The 20,266-nt window shown below is 46.2% G+C and overlaps 1 long non-coding RNA gene across 2 annotated transcripts; it reads right to left on the reverse strand.

The window, feature by feature from the left end:
* Window positions 1–14,728: 14,728 nt before the first annotated feature.
* Window positions 14,729–16,852, reverse strand: LOC123091184 (uncharacterized). 2 transcript variants are annotated; one of them, XR_006442954.1, is made up of 3 exons: window positions 16,274–16,835; window positions 15,345–15,943; window positions 14,729–15,072 (listed from the first exon to the last, which is right to left on the reverse strand). It is a non-coding gene; the product is annotated as an uncharacterized lncRNA (long non-coding RNA). The 2 variants fall into 2 exon arrangements; XR_006442953.1 differs by having other exon boundaries at window positions 15,345–16,852.
* Window positions 16,853–20,266: the final 3,414 nt, after the last annotated feature.

Genomic DNA, 20,266 nt, shown 5'->3' on the forward strand with positions numbered 1-20,266 from the left:
GGAGACACACCTGCTGAACAGCATACTGAAGATCTGGTCTGGTGAGAGTCAAATACTGAAGAGCCCCGGCGATAGACAGGTAGAAAGGAGCATCCGACGTTCGCGAGCCATCAAGAGCAGAAACCTTGGCCTTCGTGTCAACAGGAGTAGCAACAGGGTGACAGTTGAGCATGCCGGCACGCTCAAGAAGCTTGTGTGCATACTTCTGCTGATGAAGAAAGAAACTGTCCGGGCGCCGAACGACCTCAATGCCAAGGAAATAATGTAGAGCACCCAAGTCCTTGATGGCAAACTCGTCACGCATCCGGAGAGTAATCTGCTGAAGAAGAGCTGCGGAGGAGGCCGTCAGGATGATGTCGTCGACCTAAAGGAGCAAATATGCACTCGTATCACCGTGGCGATAAACAAACAGTGAGGCGTCCGAGCGAGTGATGCTGAAGCCCAGTGTCCGAAGAAACCCGGCGATCCGCTGGTACCAGGCGCGGGGTGCCTGCTTGAGCCCGTAGAGAGAGCGGGACAGCAGACACACATGGCCAGGAAGTGAGGCGTCGACAAAACCGGTGGGTTGCTCACAATACACCTGCTCCTCAAGATGGCCGTGGAGAAAGGCGTTGGAGACATCCGTCTGATGAATGGGCCAGCCTCGGGACACAGGGCAAACGTCTTAGTGAAGTCCACTCCAGCGCGCTGGCGGAAACCACGAACCACCCAGCGAGCCTTGTAGTGCTGAAGAGTACCATCCGAGCGGGTCTTATGGCGAAAGATCCACTTGCCGGTGATGACGTTGGCGCGAAGAGGCCTGGGAACCAGTGTCCAGGTACGGTTCCGCTGGAGAGCATCGAACTCTTCCTGCATTGCCGCAAGCCAGTGAGGATCACGCAGGGCTGCACGAGCGGACACGGGAAGAGGAGACGGCTCCGCGGTGGAGGCGGCGAGGACATACTCATCGCTCGAGTACCGGAGGCTCGGACGATGAACACCGGTACGAGCCAGTGTAACGGGGCCAGGCGGCGCCATCGCAGCCACCGGCGAGGCGGCCGGCGAGGGGGCCGGCGTCAGGGCCGGCGAGGCGGCCGGCGTCGGAGCCGGCGAGGCGGCCAGTGTCGGGGCCGGCGAGGAGGCCAGCGTCAGGGCCGGCGTCGGGGTCGACGAGGCGGCCGGCGTCGAGGCGGCCGAAGGGGCAGCCAAGCCAGCACCACCTGATCCCGCCGTCAGGTTCGGCCGAGGAGGCCGAGAGTGCAGGCGCCGGCGTGAGGGCGCGAGGACCACCAAAGCCCGGAGGCGGTCCACGGGCCGAACGGGGCCGTCCACCTGACGAAGTCACCGAAGGGCCGCCGGTGGCCGGCGGTGACGAGGCGACGAGGGGTACCTGCTGCTGAAAGGGAAACACCATCTCATCAAAGTAAACGTGTCGGGAGGTGAAAACACGATGGGAGACAGGATCATAGCAGCGGTAGCCCTTAGTGTTAGGTGGGTAGCCGAGAAAGATGCAGGCGACTGAGCGGGGTGCAAGCTTATGAGGCGCAGTAGCGGCGATGCTAGGGTAGCAAAGGCAGCCGAAGATGCGAAGCTCATCATAAGAGGGTGGTGAACCGAAGAGAAGGTGATGAGGTGCAAAGTTCCCGCGAGTGCGACATGGACGGATGTTGATAAGGAGGGAAGCGGTGGCGAGAGCGTCTGGCCAAAAGCGCGGAGGCACATTGACAAGAAAGAGAAGAGTCCGAACGCAGTCATTGAGAGTGCAAAGGATACGCTCAGCACGACCGTTTTGCTGCGAGGTGTACGGGCAAGTGAGACGAAAAGTCGTGCCATGTGTGGTAAGGAGAGTACGAACAGCGAGGTTGTCGAACTCTTTCTCGTTGTCTGTCTGCAACGCGAGAATGGGACGACCAAACTGCGTGAGAACATAGGAGTAGAAGGCGGCGAGAGTGGATATAACATCCGACTTGCGGCGCAACGGGAAGGTCCACACATAATGCAAGAAATCATCAAGTATGACAAGATAATAAAGAAAGCCCGTATTACTGGCAACAGGAGAGGTCCAAACATCACTATGAATTAACTCAAACGGGTATAATGCAACATGAGAAGAAGCCCTAAACGGGAGACGAGCATGTTTGCCGAGGCAACATGCATGACATGAGTGATCCTCGTTCTTATTACACGTGAAAGAAAAACTCCTAAGTATATGGCGAAGGGTGGCAGAATTAGGATGACCCAAGCCAGCGTGCCAAAGATCCACTCCGGTGGCGAGAGCGACAGGGGCGGCGGAAGTGGTGGAGGTAGCGGAGTGAACCGGGTAGAGCTCGTCAGGGCTGTCACATCGGTGGAGCACTATCCGCGTGCGAGCGTCCTTAACAGAAAAACCACATTCGTCAAATTCAATGGTAACAGGATTTTCACATGTAAGAGAACAAACAGAAACAAGATTTTTAATAAGTTCAGGAGAAACTAAGACATTAGACATGGATATGGGAGTGGAGTTAGACGGAAAATATGCATGCCTATATTGGTGATAGGAAGAGAGGAGCCGTCACCGACGGTGATGCGGTTGGAAGTATGGACAGGATAGGAGGTGTGAAGGTTACCGGGATAAGCCGCCATGTGAGCGGTGGCTCCGGTGTCCATGTACCAGTCGCCGCCGCCGGTGTAGCTGGACGGCGAAGGAGCGGTATGAAGAGCCGCCAGAAGGGCCGGGTCCCACGGCGCCGGCGGGAGAGCCTGTGGCGCGGTCGTCAGGGGCAGCAGCGGCAACCCACCTGGCTGCGGCTGCTGGCCGTAGGGTGCCGCGTAGGGCGCTGCGTAGGGCGCCGCATAGGGCTGCAGCGCGGCGTAGAACGCTTGGTGTGACGGTGGCCGGGCACCGAGAATGCCCGGGGCAGGGCCCTAGGAACCGGCATGGAGTAGGCGTGCACAACGCCGGTCCATGGGTTCTGGCCGGTGTACCACGGGGCCGGCTGATAAGCTTGCTGCGGTGGGCGGGGTGCTCCTCCCTGAGCGCCTGCGCCCCCCTGCTTGCGGCCGCCGCGACGGCCGCCGTGACGACCCCCCCCCCCATTGGCCGCCGGCTGGGGCGGCGGGAAGGGAGCGGCTGGGGCGGGCGGGAAGGCGGGCTCCGCTGGCTGTGGCAGCGTCGGGCGTGGCGGTGGTGGGGCTTGACCCTCGCGGGTGCCGGCGACGAGGGCGGTGTGGGTCGCGCCATCCACATCCGACGCTCCTCCAACTTGAGGTATGCGACCACCTTGACGAAGGTAGGCTCCGGGATGAGGGTAAGGTTGGAGGCGGCGTTCCCAAAATCCTCGTTGAGGCCGGCGGTGAGGGTGCTGATGAGGAGCTCGTCGCCGATCGTCTCCCCGAGATCACGGAGCTCATCGGCAAGCTTTTTGAGGCGCATGCAAAAATCATCGATGGACGAGTCAAGCTGCTGGCACCCGTAAAACTCGCCGTGGAGGAGGACCTTGCGCTGCAGCCGGTTGTCGGTGAAGAGGCCGCTGAGTTTGGTCCAGACCGCGTAGGCATCGTCGTCGTCGTCCACCACGGTGTGGAAGAGGTCGCTGGAGATGGTGAGGTAGAACCAGCGGATGATGGTGGCGTCGAGGATCATCCACTCCTCGTCGTTGATCATGAGCGCCGAGTCCACGGTGCCGTCCACGTGGTCGTGCAGGAGGTACTCACGGAACACAAGCGAAAAATAGCGCTTCCAAGCGGAGTAGGACGCGGTGTTTTGATCAAGCTTGACCGGGACACGCTCATGGATGTTGAGGTCGCGAACGAGGGTGACATCGGGACCGGCGAACGGGTTGGAGACGGTGGAGGAGGAGGAGCTCATGGCTAGGGTTAGGGTTTGGGACGCGGCGCGGGTGGGTGGAGGATGGGGTGGTGCGTGTGGCGGCGCGGGTTGGGAGGTGTGGCGGCGCGGGTGGCAGGAGGGTTCGGGAGAGAGGGCGGAAGCTTGTGGCGTTCAGCGGCGGCGGCCTCGGGAAGAGGCGGCGGTGGCGGAAGGCGAGGTGGTGGGGAGAGGCGGCGGCGACCAGCGGCGGCTACGGCGACCGAGAGGTCGGTGGCGGCGGCGGCGGTGGATGGCGGCGGCAGGGGAGTAGCGGCGGCGGCGGCGGCTTATGGTTTTAGGATCGTGCTGCGATAGATACCATGTAGAAGGATAAGATGTGGGCTGTGCAATCACAATGTATTGATCGGTGCACCAGGCACGTATATGTAAGTACAGAGGTGGGCCACAACCTCAACTATACAGAGGAAACAGGAGGTGGACCCTACACACAAATATACACGTACACAATATACTCAACAGCTGTAATACTTTGACAGTTGATGAATAGATTGAAAGTTTCCTCGAAAATAAAACTAGATGCTAAACCACGAGGCATGCGTACACAATTTCTGAAACATTCGAGGGCGTGCATTTGAAACTGAGCTGCAGCATAAAGATCGGAAGTAGACGATTCTGCCGTGTTCCTTTCGGCTCAACTTTTCCACTTTTTCTGCTGTGTTCACAACGACTGTGGAGCCTAAATCTAGGAGCTACAACTGTGCAGCCTAAATACATATACTATACTACTACTACTGCTACTCTGCTAGCATTGGTAGAAATGTTGATTACGCTAACCGAGCTGGGTAAGAGCTATCTTTGGAGCAGACTAAATACGAGGAACAGAGGAAAGTATCCTTTTTTTTTCCTTGCGGGGTAGAGCAAAGTATCTGCGTGGGTCACCAAAAGGTCAACTGGATTTCTTGCGGTGCAGGCATACCTGAACCACTAAACAAGTCTGCAGTTTTCACAAAGCAAGACAAAAATTCTTTGAAAAGATGGGGTCTGCATGATATTTAAACTAATCCATTTTAGTCTATATAAAGTGATGTCGTGCACCAACACATGTAATCCAACTCTGACCAAATAGACCGTAGAATAAGTTTTTTGGAATGACCATTTCCATTGATTTTCCGTGATGTGAGAATAAAAGGTAATTGGTCAGAGTAGAATCTATGGTCCTTACTAGCAACAGTCAAAGATAACGGGCAATGCACGTTTTTTTGCATATACTCCCTCCGTCCCAAAATTCTTGTCTTATATTTGTCTAGATACGGATGTATCAAATTAAAAGGTAATTGTGCAATTAAGAGGGTAATTAGGGTGTCAATAATTATACGGTGCAACACAATTCTAACTTTTTCTCATCCAGTTGGTCTATTTTTCACATGGTCTAGATTTTATTTGGTCAACCCATGTTTATTTTTCTATACCATCTGATTTCATGGCTTTGTGGACTATAAGCTGAACCTTCATGCCTTGGGCAATTTATCCTCTGATAATACAGTTAAGGAAGCATTTGAAATACCAAGCGGCAAGTCTGGTAAGCTATCAACAAAAAATGGAAGCATTTGAAAGGAAGAGTGATGTTTTTTAGACAAAGCTGCGTGGGATGGCCACATATAGTTGTAGTTTCGTCTCGGTAGGTGTATTATTCTAAAAAAAATCAAAATGAAAATCCATTCATCTCTTCTTTTTCCCCATCGACCATTACAGCTAAAACGATGCGACAAATCATGATCTGAAAAAGACCATAGTGTTCATCCAAGAATATAGTGCCCTATTGCGCAAAATGATGAAAAAGTGGACTTCTACGATCTCTGTCATCAATTTCATAAGGGTGAACTCAACCTAGAAACTATCAATGATGGTTTTTATTACTCTGATCCCAAAGATCAGCTCCCCGGAGACGATCAATGACTATAGACCAATCACCCTTCTCAATTGTTGTCTTAAGGTGATCGCTAAGATCTTGGCCAATCGCTTGCAAAAAATCATCTTGAAGATTGTACACCGTAACCAGTATGGATTTCTAAAAGGGGGGACGATTCAAGATTGTCTCGCTTGGGCATACAAGTATATTTATCAATGCCTACATTCCCAAAAGGATATCATGCTCCTGAAACTTGATTTTGCCAAGGCGTTTGACACCATTGAACATGAGGCTATGATTGACATTATGAAAAACATGGGGTTTAACGACAAATGGATAAGCTGGATTCATTGCATATTCTCCTCAGGTAAATCCTCGGTACTACTTAATGGAACACCTAGCCGCCAATTTCTTTGCAAATATGGAGTACGGCAAGGCGACCCCCTATCTCCTCTCATTTTTGTGTTTGCGGCCGATCTCCTCCAAGCAGCCATCAATTATGCCTTCCAACGGGAATTGATACAACTACCTTTCCGTTCACCAAACCAAAGGGATTACCCAGTGATCCAATACGCCGACGACACAATTTTGATCTTACCGGCATGTACCCAACAGGCGCTGATCATCAAGGACATTCTGACCGACTATGCCTCATCTATGGGGTTAAAAATAAACTTCCATAAATCAACACTCATACCCATAACCTATGGCACCGAAAAACATGATGAGCTTGCCAACATCTTTGGTTGTGTGGTTGGAAAAATGCCATTTACTTATCTTGGGCTTCCACTTGGCACGACTAGACCCACAGTGCAAGAGCTCATGCCACTGGTCTGTTCGGTGGAAAGAAGACTCTCGACCACATTAAACATGATCTCTTATGGTGGTAAACTTTCACTTCTCAATTCAGTGATCAGTTCACTCATCATCTTTGCCCTTTGCACTTTGCGACTGCCAACTAAAATCATTGAATTACTGGACAAAATAAGAAGGAAATGTTTGTGGATTAAGAAAGCTGAGCAGGGCGGTAAGATTAATTCGTTAGCCTCATGGGACATCGTGTCCCATCCCAAAGCTAGTGGTGGTCTTGGTGTGATCAACTTATGAATACAAGGAGATGCCCTGTTACTGAAGGGTCTACACAAGTTCTACAATGGTTGGGATGTACCTTGGGTGCAACTTGTCTGGGAGACATACTACACAGACCAAATCCCGCATGCTTCTGACCCGTGTGGATCATTTTGGTGGAGGGACGTCGCAAAATTAATGCCAACCTACAGAGGAATATCAATGGTTAACGTGGCAAATGGTCAAAATGTCCTATTTTGGAAAGATATGTGGAGAGACAACATCCTAGCTGAGTCATACCCTCGCGCATTCTCCATAAATGAAGATCTCTCTGTCAAAGATTTCTTGGGCATCACATCACTACGGGAGGCGTTCCATCTACCTCTCTCCCCGCAACCTCATGCAGAAGTGAGGCAGTTGCAACTTGAACTAATGAAAGTGGACATCTCCAATGAACCTGATCAATGGACATATACATGGGGGACTAGTATATTCACTGCACACAAATCCTATACGTTTTGCTTCAAAGAGATACAGGCGCACCAAGCGTTCGGATGGATCTGGAAATCAAAATCGACCATGAAGATCAAAGTTTTTGGCTGGCTACTCCTGTCAGATCGTCTCAACACACGAAATATGCTTAAACGAAGACACTATAATATAGGGGAGGTCCATGATTGTATTCTCTGTGGATTACATATTGAAGAGACACTGGAGCACCTTTTCTTCGAGTGCCAATTCAGTTCTAGATGCTGGTCCCACCTTGGCCTCTCTTGGCCTCATGGTAACTCAAGACTAAAAACATTTCCAAAGCCAAAGAAGACTGGAATCGGCCACTCTTTATGGAGCTCTTTCTATTGGCCTCTTGGAGCATTTGGAAGGAACACAATAACAAGCATTTTATGGGGATCCCTCCATCCAGATCTTCCTGGCTGGACAGACTTAAAACTGATTTCTCTCTCCTTACCTATAGGGTTAAGGAAGAGCATAAACACTACATTCCCCTTGTACTATCCTCTTTCTAGTTAAACTCCACCCTTACCTCCCCTAACATGTAAAGTACTCTTATTTTATTTTAATATATACACGGTAGGAGGTATTCCTACTGTTCATGATAAAAAAATGATGAAAAAGATACGATGGATGCGATATTAAATCTCCAAAGGAAGCCCACAGACTCCCTTAGATCTGCTCAATCTATAATGCGATCTAGAGGACTCCAAAAAATATATATCTTGTAGCACGTATTGTCTATTGATCATAACTCATTAACTCGGTTACCATAGGAAACATAATCTTTTCTAAAATCTATTACTAGAAAAAGGTATCTGTTTGTCCCTTGTTGGTTCGTCTGGGCATGAGGAGGTTTGCGTTGAGGGGCAGGGGCAAAGGGCAATGAGCTAGGTTCAATCAGTCCGTCCAGTATGCAATGTCATTTTAAATGTATTTTCCACTAAAAAAGGTTACGAGCTTAGTTCACTAAACTTAACGGAAATGCCTAGGACATAGTTCATTCACTTGTCCAACAGCATTACTACTACTCATAGTTGATCCGAATTTTCAGCAACATAAAATTAATCAATTAAAGCGATAAATACAGTAATACAGTGGAATATCCTAGAGACAGAACTCTAGGAGGGGGCTAGTATGCTCATTTTATTCATGGAGGGGGTTCGTGCTGGAATGAACGAAGTGCTATGAATCTTTAATTTATTGTTGTTGGAATGAAACACAAACTCTCTGTAGAATTAAGCCGCTTGCCGGTGGTGGAAGGGCTTTTGCCGAATACCATTGTAATGCTTCAATTATCCTTTTCAAGAACGACTTTCAATGAATAAGCCACTCATGTTTGAAATAACGGCATACCGGGTAGGTACCATGTTAAATTTACTATATCTCTTATTGAAACGAATCCAGACTCAGAGAGTGGTGAAATTATTATCAATTATGGGGAATTTCAAAACCTATGCGTGCTTGCATTTTTACGAGCAGAGCAAAATACTTTCAAATGTTGGCCAATGAAAGGCATAGAAAGAAACATATTTTCGCTCTTAACCAGGACAAATGCCGTATCGAGGGGTTTGTGCCACTCAGAAACTTTATTACTAAGTATTACAAAGAGCTTTTTGGACCTACAGCTAAAAGTTCCTTTACGCGAGATGAGTCTAATACTCATGACATCCTCAAGTTTTGGAGGCAGAAAATGATTTTTCAACCTCTCCGCTCACTGAGGGGGAAATTTGGATCGCGGTGTTTCAAATGAAACGCAACAAGGCCCTTGGGCCAGATAGTTTTCCGGCGGAGTTTTAGTAATGTTTTTGGGATATGATTAAGGTGGACTTGCTTTAGTTGTTTAACCAACTATATACCGAAAACCTTGACATTGCCCGTTTAAAACTTTGGGGAAATTATTCTACTGCCCAAGACAAAGGAGGCTAATCGTATTCAACCATATTGAGCGATTTGACTTCTAAACGTCAGCTTTAAAATCTTTACGAAGATTGCAACAAATCGGTTGAACAGGGTGGCTGATCATGTGGTCAAACCCACTCAAGCAACGTTTATGCAAGGACGCAACATACTAGATGGAGTGGTTGTGCTGTATGAAATCGTACATGAGCTTAATCGTAAAAAGTTGAGGGGAGTCATCTTTAAAATTTACTTCGAAAAGGCCTATGATAAAGTAAAATGGCCCTTTATGTTGCAAACTTTACGCATGAAGGGGTTTTCGCCCAAATGGTGCCGATGGGTAGAGAGTTTTGCTTCTAGAGGTAGTGTGGCTATCAAAGTCAATGATGATGTTGACAACTATTTTCGGACCAAGGGGACCCCTATCCCCTATTTTGTTCAACATCACGAATGATATGTTAGCTATCCTTGTTTAGAGGGCTCAGATGGCCGGTCAGATTAGTGGTGTTATCCCCATTTAGTAAAAGAAGGTATGTCTATTTTACAACACGCGGATGACACTACTCTTTTTATGGATAATGACCTAGATAAAGCAAGAAACATCAAGTTGCTTTAATGCGCATTTGAGGAGCTCTCTGGTTCCAAATTAGTTTTCATAAAAGCGAGATGTTCTGCTTCGGTGACACCGCAAAGTCCGTAGCTGAGTATGCTGACATTTTCGGCTGCCAGCTCGGGCAATTCCCGATTCGGTATCTCGGTATTCTGATTCACTATCGGCGCTTAACTATCGATGAGTGGAAGCATGTGGAAGAGACTTGAGAAACGGCTAGCCAGCTGGAAAGCCAAAATCTTTTCATATGGGGGGGGGGGGGGAGGGCATTGATTTTGATCAATTCTGTCTTCAGCAATATGGTTGTTCACTTACTAAAAGGGGTTCTTTATCGTCTGGATTGCTTTAGATTTAGATTTTTCTGGCAATGCGATAATGAATCCAAGAAACATCGATTGACTAGGTGGACTATATTATGCCGCCCTAAGAGTCAAAGGGAGCCTTCAAATTCAAGATCTTGAGAGTAAGAACATCACTCTTCTGAGTAAATGGGTTTACAAATTGCTCACTGAGAATGGAGTTTGGTAGGAAATCATTTCGTAACAAATACGTGGGGTCCAAAGCCATTTCTCAAGTTCACTGAAACCCGGTGATTCACATTTTTGGTATGGTGTCATGAAGATCAAGGAATTCTTTTTTCAATTTGGTACTTACTTGGTTAGGATGGTTCTTAGGTTCGATTCTGGGAAGATACGTGGCTAGGCGCTACCCAACTTTTGGTGCAATACCCTAGCTTGTACATGATTGGTAGGCATAAATTTATCACGATCAAACAGGTTCTGGGACAAGAAAACCCCGATATTTCTTTTCGTAGGGACCTCTTTGGCCCTCGTCTGGCAGCATGGAATGACTTACTCTCTCGTCTGGAGGACATTTGACTAACAAGCGAGCAGGACAAGTTGCGATGGAAGTTGCATCAAAAGAGCATCTTCTCAGTCAAGTCCTTGTACGATGCGATGGCTCATATTAATGTTCCACTTGATAACAAAAAAATTGTGGAAGCTAAAAATATCTCTAAAAGTGAAGATATTCCTCTGGTTTTTAAGCGGATGGATCATCTTAACTGGAGATAACCTGACACAACGTAAATGGCAAGGTAGTAAGACATTGTGTCTTTTGTCAACACAATGAGTCTATTAAACACTTATTTTCTGAGTGTAAGTTCGCTCGTGCAGTATGGGCCATAGTTTAAGTAGCTTCAAATCTATGCCCCATATGTACTGCACGACAGCTGCCTTATACTGGCCATTGCGGCTTATCAGGAATGATGCCATTTTTAATAATAAATGTGTTTCTTCTCCCGTGCAGATTATTCATGCATGTACGTGATGGCTCTGTACTTGGTCTATCCCACAGAAGCCAGAAGACATAGATCTTTTTTTATGATGTCATCTACACGGAGCATATGGATGTCGGTGTAATCTTCGTATAGGATCTGCTCACCATAGGCTGGATTGATTTATTTTTGCTGCAAAACAATGTTTATATTTCAGTCGTTTGGACTTGTTGGTTGTGTACATCATGTTATGCGGAGACCGGACATTCTTTAGATGCGGTTATATCACCTTGATATAAATCAATTCAATGAAATGTCTTTTATCGGAAAACGACCAGAGCAAAATATCATATTTGAATATCTCCTGGATATAAGAAAAAAAAATGGCGGCACCACATACTTTATCAGCTACAAATTGATTAAAAGCCGGAATAAAAGTGCCCCTTTTCTTTTCTATGGCTTTCACGTCCTCTGGAAAGTGTAGATTGAGAGTGAATTGGCAGCCCCTTGTGCACCGTTCCATCCATCTACGGCCCCATAGCCAACTTGTGTTTTGGATGCCATGCCCCTACAACAAGATCGATCGCATCCCCAGCGGCCAGCGCCATCGACCGCGGCTCTTTTTGTTTTTGTCCTGACGGCGGCGGCGTGGCAGCGATAGACTTTGACTGGTGCCCCTGCCTTTATTGTGGCCGTCATAAGGCGGGCAGACAGGCGGGATAAGAAGGCGACGTCGCCTTCCGACTTCTCGTTAGATTTTCGGACGGGCGGACGGACGGCCGGCACTGGTGATCACGCGGAAATTCCACGAGAGGAACGTCGGGAAAGGGGGCTACTCGAGTTTGCCGTTGCTGTCCTGGAGGAGGTGTGTGCACGCTGGGTCGCGTCAGACGTCAAACTTGCCGACTAGACTTCACCGGTTTTCGTCCTGGGCCGCGTCAGTCAGGTCATCGCCGTAGGCGGTGCGGTGCACAAGTTCAGACGTGTCTGAGTTCCATAGAGACTTCTCCCCTTGGATGCAAAGTGTTATCACTCGTACTCTCGTAGTAGTGAGGTCTGATCTCTCAGAGTAGTGAGGTCTGATCGTCCAGTTGGCAAGGCGCGGGAGTTTGCAGCTAGCCCACCAAAATTCAAATCTCGACTTGAGCGTTTGATGCTTATGGAGTTTTCTTTATAAAAAAAATGCCAACATGCTAGTCTAACTTGAGTTGGTCTTTTTTTTTCTCAGAGTAAGCTAGGCGCTGCCTAGCTGATGAGACTAAACCAAACACGAGCAGTTTAGGTACGTTTTTTTTTTCTGTTTAATATCGTCTTAAGATTTTACAAGGTCACTGTAGGCGTTTCGTAGTCGACGAAAACGTCTCCTCTCACTGAACGCGCATCATCGGGAATCTTCAAATAAATTCAGGATAAATGCGAGTATCAGGAGTTGAACTCTGGTAGGCTGAAATACCACTATTCACCTAACCATCCAACACATGTTGGTTCACTTATTAATCATACGTTGGGAATACTGTTGTCGCCAAAAATAAATAACCCAACCTTTCAAAAATAAAGTAAGGAGTAGTACACCTCAGATATTGGAGAGCGGTAGAAAAAACACCAGGAAAAAAGGTTCAGGAAGGTTCCAATAACCGGTAGAAACAGAGCACTAGGCTACGCTAAAATGGGCCAACCTACCTGAGCGCTCCAATCAATTGGCCTCCCATGGCGCACCGTAGCAACTCAGCTATTGTAGCCAGTCATCTATTGTAGCGAGTCCTATTGTTAGGGAGATAACTGATAGAATCAAGAATTTTAAGATTTGTTCTTTTAGTTTTCTGAAGGTAGCGACTTGAATTATGAGGCTCATTGTCTAACTAAGTATGCGTTTTTGCTTGACCAGGGTCGCCACATGTGGCTTGCTTTTTCGCTGGACCTGTCCTGTATAACCCTGAACATTGATGAATAAAGCTTATCATAATTAAAGAAAAAACAACTATATCGAGTCGACAGCTGTAGTGGCCCTTTTTCCATTAGTTTTTTTAAATGTTTTTTTAATATGTGACCATTTTATAAAAAATTTGTGTTTTATAAAGGTAAACATTTCATGAAAACATGAACATTTTTTTCAAAACAATCTGAACATTTTGGAAAACGCAATCATTATTTTCAAATTTGAAAACATTTTTTATAAAATACACAAAGAATTTTTGAAATTTATATATTTTTGGGAAAGTTGTTTTTTAAATTCTATTTATTTTTACAATATATGAACAATTTTTGAAAAAGCAAATAGTTTATTCATTTTTAGCATCTCTAAAATTATGATCTTTTTTAGTCCAAACATTTTTTAAATCTAGCCGTTTTTAAAAATGAACAATTTTTAAAAAGATAAAGGAAAAAGGAACTGAAAAGAAATGAAAAAAATGTGAACAACAATGCGTAAAGAAAACCAACAGAAAAAGAGAAAATCAAAATGAATCCATCTAGAAGGTTCCTAAAACCAGATCTAGAATCTTCACAAAACTAGTAGAGCTATACAACTTACTATTTCTTCAATTCATGAACTTCTTCAAAATCCATGAACTTTTTTTCAAATTCGTGATTATTCTCGAAAATTGTTGAACACTTTTTTTTTCAAGTGCATAAAGTTTTTTTCAAAATCAAATGAACTATTTTTCAAAATTTATGAACATTTTTTAAAATCTTTGAACTTTTTACAAATTTGTGAACTTTTTTTCAAAATCATTAAACTTTTTTGAAAAAACCAATGAACTTTTTTTCAAATTTGTTAACTTTTTATTCAAAACTGATGAACTATTCCAAAATCAATGATTTGAACTTTTTTAAAGTTTGTGAACATTTTTTCAAAATCCATGGATATTTTTTAATTCACGAATGTTTCGGTTCTTTTTTAGTTTTTTTTAAATCGTATTTCCAAAAGTCAACTTTGGGCGCTAGATGGGTTGGCCCATTCCTGGAGGCTAGTGGGCGCTAGATCTCCTAGCTGGTGTATAAGGCGCCGACTAGGAGATGCGCCGGCTAGGAGCTCCCAAATAGTCAACATTTTAACACTGAATGTGTTTCATAGGAATCACCGCCATATTGGAATCTTTATATCACACTAGTAAGCTTGCACGTGCAACGCACGTCTCCATTATAAACACAAAAATCATTAGATTTTTTTGTTCAGATTTAAATTATATTGTATAGTAATACTCTATATGTACAACTAATCGACATGGAAAAAACATCAGAAATGATTATCTTTTCAGGATGGTCAGGTTGGAATAGAAAGCACTATCAACAAACTAAAAGAAAGTCATGTTCTCAAGTCAGGTTCAGTGCAGACATTGTTAACAAAACTATTGCAATTAGTACCGGGTAAAACTTCAGAGAATCTTTCAATTGTAAGTGTGCACATACAGCGCACACCATGTGATGGCGTAAGTGCTTCCTTTTTTCTGGAGCAAGTGCTTCTGATGTCAAGGAAAGTATACACAACCAAGTTAGGCCTGATGTATTTATGGTTTCATAGAGATATGCCCATACACTTGTTTTCGTCATTAAACACATCAACTACACAGTGTAGCAATGGAAATTACAACAAGTTGATGCATTTCTTAATTTGACGTTAACAAAAAAAATTCAAACATTCTTAAGCCAGCCAGCTATGAAAAAAAATGGTCCGAGACAAATTAACAAAATTTTGTCTCTCCACAGAAAATGGAAGTGTAAATTATGGCACGAAATAAGATGGTGCAACCAACAAACTGGTACTTACAGGTGATTGCTATGTACAAAGGCATGGATCACAGTTCACATCTCCATAATAGCATTTTGGCACATCGTTGACTTTTTTATTTAGTGTAATATTTTCCTTCCCAAATATGAACTTCGATTCCTCGTTATTCTGTGATTCCTCATAGTCCCGCTTGCACTTCCACATGAGCGCCTCACGATAATGAAGGTATTGGATATCGGCGACCATGTGAAGCCCCCTCGTGAGCTAGATGTTCTCCTTCACCCTAGTAGCGACATTCATGTTACATCGTCAGCTAAAATAATAAAAATGTGATAAGTGCTGCAACTTTTCAATCTGAAGATCTATGAGCAACGTTTCAAAATTAAGATCAATGACAGTGGAGAATATTCATATGCTCCAAATTATATGTCTTGTGTTCCTACAGACCTAAAGTACAAGCCATGCTACTATCTTCCTCTAGACAAGCATCATTTCTGAACCTTTAGTGACATGAAAAGTCTGACAGAAAGCTTAATAAATGGAATTTCATTGTACCTATTTTTTTATAACTTGCCAAACCTCAATGGATAGGGATCATAGAACTGCAGTCCAATTATACCGAACATACATCCCTATAACCATTTATTTCATTGACTAAAAATCTGCAAAAAAAAGCAGCAAAACATGCATTCTTGCTCATGCAACTTAGTCTGGCAACCATATATAGAGTTAATTGCTGAAAATATTTGTAGAACCTTATTCGACGAATACCGACAACTTGAGCCAATTAAATCACATATGACAATACAAAATATGATGAAATCGATTCGTATGTAACCTATCAATGAGTGAAGATAAAATCAAGAGCAAACTGACTTCAGGTAACCAATGAGAACATATGCCCTTGAAATAAAGTCGCTGAACTGTTACTTCGAGCGGAAAAAGAACCATCTTTTATGATTAAAATCCCCCACCCGGAGCTCCTTTGGTAACTTCCGAATCAGTTAACCTTTATAACAAGTTAACAACTAAGTCAGAATAAGAAAATTATACAAGAGATGCATCAATTAGTACCACGTTGCGTCGATCACTTGTTTCTGGGAATATTACCACAAACATCATGTGCTCACAGCATCCACAGTACAGACCAGACCCTGAGAGCAGTTCGAGAATCAATAATGGAGAATAAGAAGTATGATGAAAAAAACTGTTCAGTAAGCTCTTGTGACAAATTTCTACAACAGCTGAATCACAATCTTGCACATTCCACCTCCACACTCTGCTAGAATCTTGATCAGGGAGAGAAAAATAATATAAATTCGAAGCATACAAAGAACAACACCAAAGCAGCGCTTCGAATCTGTAAGCTAACCCCCAAAGTACCCCCCAAGTAGTGCAATCGGTGCACCCAAGTGTTGATTACAGCGTTAACATCCAGATCTATATGCATGCAAATAATCGCAACATGGATAAATGAATATTACCTACGGTCCTATTGGATCTGCACTTTTTAAGAAAAAAACGTGTTGTGGCGGATGCCTCAGCTCAAGCCGGTTCGCGCGGCGACGGCGGGCTCACATGGCAACGGCCTCAGCGGAGGCGGGCTTGGGGCGACGGCGGGCAGGCTCCCGTGGTGCAGCGGCCGCGGGGTCGCATGGCGGAGTCCTCAGCGGAAGCCGGTTCTCGCGGGGACGGCAGGCTCACATGGCAACAGCCTCAGCAGAGGCGGGCTTGGGGTGACGGCGGGCAGGCTCCCGTGCCGGCGGCGGGCTCGCGTGTAGGTGTAGGGCGGCCGCGATGTTGCGGGGAATCAGCGTGCAGGAGGACAATCAGATCTCGAACAGGGGAGAGGACAAGATGATCGTGGAGGAGGTGACGGAGGAGCTTCCGCCTACTCGACGGCAAGGTACAGGGAGGAGATGGGGCTGCCGGGCGTCGTGCGGTGTGGTGGCGGCGCAAGAAAGGAAGGCATCGGGGCTGCAGGCAAAGGAAGGTGAGGGCGGCCAGTTTCTATTTTTTTTCTGCGATGATCGCGCGATGGAAGGGGTTGCGGACGCGGTGACTTTCAGCCTGGTGGAGTACGGTCAGCTTAGGTAAATTGCTAAGTGTACCTCAGATCGCGATTAGATTAATGATGACTGTTAGATTGAGTCGTCTGGGCTTAATCCTATGATGGTAATGTGTCCACGGACGTTTGTTTGGGTGCGCATAGAAAAGATAATGTTTGATTGTTTATTAGTAGTAGAGAAGTGTACCTCAGATCGCGATTAGATTAATGATGACTGTTAGATTGAGTCGTCTGCGCTTAATCCTATGATGGTAATGTGTCCATGGACGTTTGTTTGGGTGCGCATAGAAAAGATAATGTTTGATTGTTTATTAGTAGTAGAGAAGTAGAGATATGGAGTGCGCTTCAGATGGATATGGAGACTGCCGAGACAAAGCACAAATACATAATCATCATAATAGTTGCCTCCGTATTTTGTTTTCGTGAGGAACCCGACTACGAGTGGCATGAAGACATCTTCTTTACCCACCTCAATAATGGAAGTTTTAAAGTAGGATTTCAACATGGATTTACAAAATAGATTTCTAGAAGGACTATAAAATAGATTCCAACTATTTTAACTACAGACTCCTCCTCTTGAAGTAACTTTGCCAGCGGGGGAGACTCCGGCTGTCTCGACTTCTACCGCCACACGATCGATGAACGACTATGTGTCCTGGATGTGGGATACGACAAAACTTTTGAAGGCCCGCATGAGCGTGACTTTCATTCTGTGCAGGCAATCATCGATATGCCGTCAAAGTACTCGAGGGCGGCGGGGAGGCGGCGCGGCTGATGGGCGATTCAGCCTTACGACTCGCGTCGTCTTTGGCCCACTTGAAGAAGCTCTACACCCTCTCCCAGGACCCTCTCGCGACGCATTCCTATTTAGTCTCGCCGGGGAAAGGTTCGTGGGTAAGGCATGGCCGCACCAATGTGGTAATGGGAAAGAGAGGGTGCAAGGCGCCAACCGATGAAGTGGTCGATGTGGGTGAGTGTGCCTAGACGAGGATGTGCAAGGGGGTGAATGTGGTTGCATCCCCAAAGGTGGGAAATGTGGGTTTACATAACCGCAAATGGGCATGCTCCGGTAGGAAATAAGGAGGTGGGGAGGATTTTCCGCATGTGGATGGGAAACCGGTGCGAAACATGAAATCGACCATTAATTGCCGCTCTTCTCACCAGATAAATGAATGCGACACCGCAGGGGCGGAAGCTGGAGCCGTACGGAACATCGGCGCCATTGATTGGGCTGCAAGCAGGAGGAATAGGTCGAGCTAAAACTTCCCTACCATGTGAGCGGATGGAACGCTCTCCAAACCAGTGCCCACCACCTCCAAAGTCCAAACATGGAGGTTGACTGGCTAAATAGGGCACACACTCCATAAGTTATGCCGACCGGGAGGCATAGGACCACTATGCTAGAGTGCCCTTTTGGAAAAAAATCTCAATATAGGCAATTATATGTTGTTCGGCCCGATACAGCGGCTCTGCTAGAGTTGCTCTTAGGCACACATGAATTGACCACTAATGTGCTCGACTTGTTCGGTTGTCGGGCAGTAGAGATGCAAATTTGTGATATTTATGATTTTTAGGGTAACCTTACTCATCCTAATTTAACAAAATGAACTAATTTTTAAACCCAAAAGTGATATAATTTTTAATATTTTCAATATTTAGTTCGTTCAGTTGAACTAAAAAGGATAAAAGAGGATCCTAAAGGCTAAAGGGTACCATTTTGCATCCTTGCTGTGTAGAATGACAACACCTTCTCATCAGAATTTTCAAGAACATGTCGAAACATTGTATCATAGTTTATGTAAACAATAATTATGAAAGAAGGCATGGATGACGTAGTGGTAAGCTTGTAGCAATATGCAATCTTAGATAGAGTAGTTGTGTTAGGTTGCGATGTCCCATCAACTGACTTCATTATAATAAAGAGAACACATTATCTCTTGTGTGAATACGCAAAAGATGCGTATCATTTCATTAATAGAAGGATGTGTATCATGACATGAACACAGATAGACGTGAACATGGTGTCCGGAGGAGAGAAACAAGGGATACTCGGCTCAAACAGAGAATACAACATAGCTAAACCTACCAATCCCGAACCAAGAGCGCCAATGTCGAACCAACAACAATTCCAATATCACCAAAGCCAACACTGGGGACACCGCGAGGGAGGAAGATAGCTCATTGCATGTGCTGATACTTGTGATAAATGTTATCATTCCAAACTCTTCACTAGAAGGAGAAACTTGAGTCGGCAAGGAATAAACTTAAGCAAAGATGCAAGCAAGACCGCCATGTAAACACAAGTCATTGCTTGTGACCCTAATGTTGGACTGCCGGTTTGTCATCCTCCAATTCATGTTCATCAATCTCCATAAGGAGGGTGAATGCCTTTGTGTCATGTCTCTGTTCTAGCGAACTTTCTTGTTGACTTTGTCTCGGGCTTTGAGAGCCAGCTCAAGGTCGTATACCAACAATACTATGAAATAGCTCATTTGCTGATGCCATAAGAGTTGCTTTTGTATAGCTCCTCTAGAAATTAATACAAGGGTGATTTACATCCACCAGATGAGTCGGCAACGTGAACATGTAAAAAGTCCCAATTCCTCCTATTCACACATATATTGTGGTTAACGGGCTATGTTCCATGAAAAATGAACGATGTACACGTAACTCCCACTCTAGCTCTACCTCTCATGCCCCTTCAGTTCTTGCTCATTTTCCATGGTAAAGTACTTATATAAGAGCTGGACCCCGGTGTTGGGGTAAAATGATGGTTGAGCACAATTCAATGCGCCACAAATGTTGCATCGACAGAGTGGAATCCAGGCCCTCGTGAAAGAAGAATGCATAGGTAGCTCTCCGCGTAGGTAGCCACCCCTCCCTCCCTGCGCCGCTGGCCGCTCCGGCCGCGGCGGCCACCTCCCCCGCGCCCAGCATGGGCGCGCCGCCCCAGCGCCCTGCTTCCTCCTCGGATCCGCATGGCGGCCCTGCTCCAGGCTCTGACCCGCGGGTCTCTCCGGCGCCCCCGCTCCATCCCCGTCGGAGATCCCGGGCCCTGGCGCGTCTTCAAGGCCGGATCCGGAGGCCCCGCCGCGCCTGCTGCTTCGTGGCGACCGCTCCAAGGCACCTACCTCGGAAGACCCGACGGATCTCAGCCCCCCCCCCAGCCCGACGCCTTCAATCCATCATCGTCATCCCATCCCCAGCGGTAGATCATTCCCCTTCGGGAATGGACGGTGACTGGACCGAGGTCTCCTCGCGCAAAAGTCGCAAGGCAGCCCTGGATCCGCAGGTTCCTTCAAAGAAGAGCGCGGCTCCGCGCTCGGACCGGCGGCTGGACTTCAATGCGGTGGGTGGCCGGGAGGCCTTCTTAAGCCGCTTCCGCGGCCGCTGCTTTCGCTGCCTTAGC

This window comes from Triticum aestivum, chromosome 4B (assembly GCF_018294505.1).
Source record: "Triticum aestivum cultivar Chinese Spring chromosome 4B, IWGSC CS RefSeq v2.1, whole genome shotgun sequence".
NCBI classification, from domain to species: domain Eukaryota; kingdom Viridiplantae; phylum Streptophyta; class Magnoliopsida; order Poales; family Poaceae; genus Triticum; species Triticum aestivum.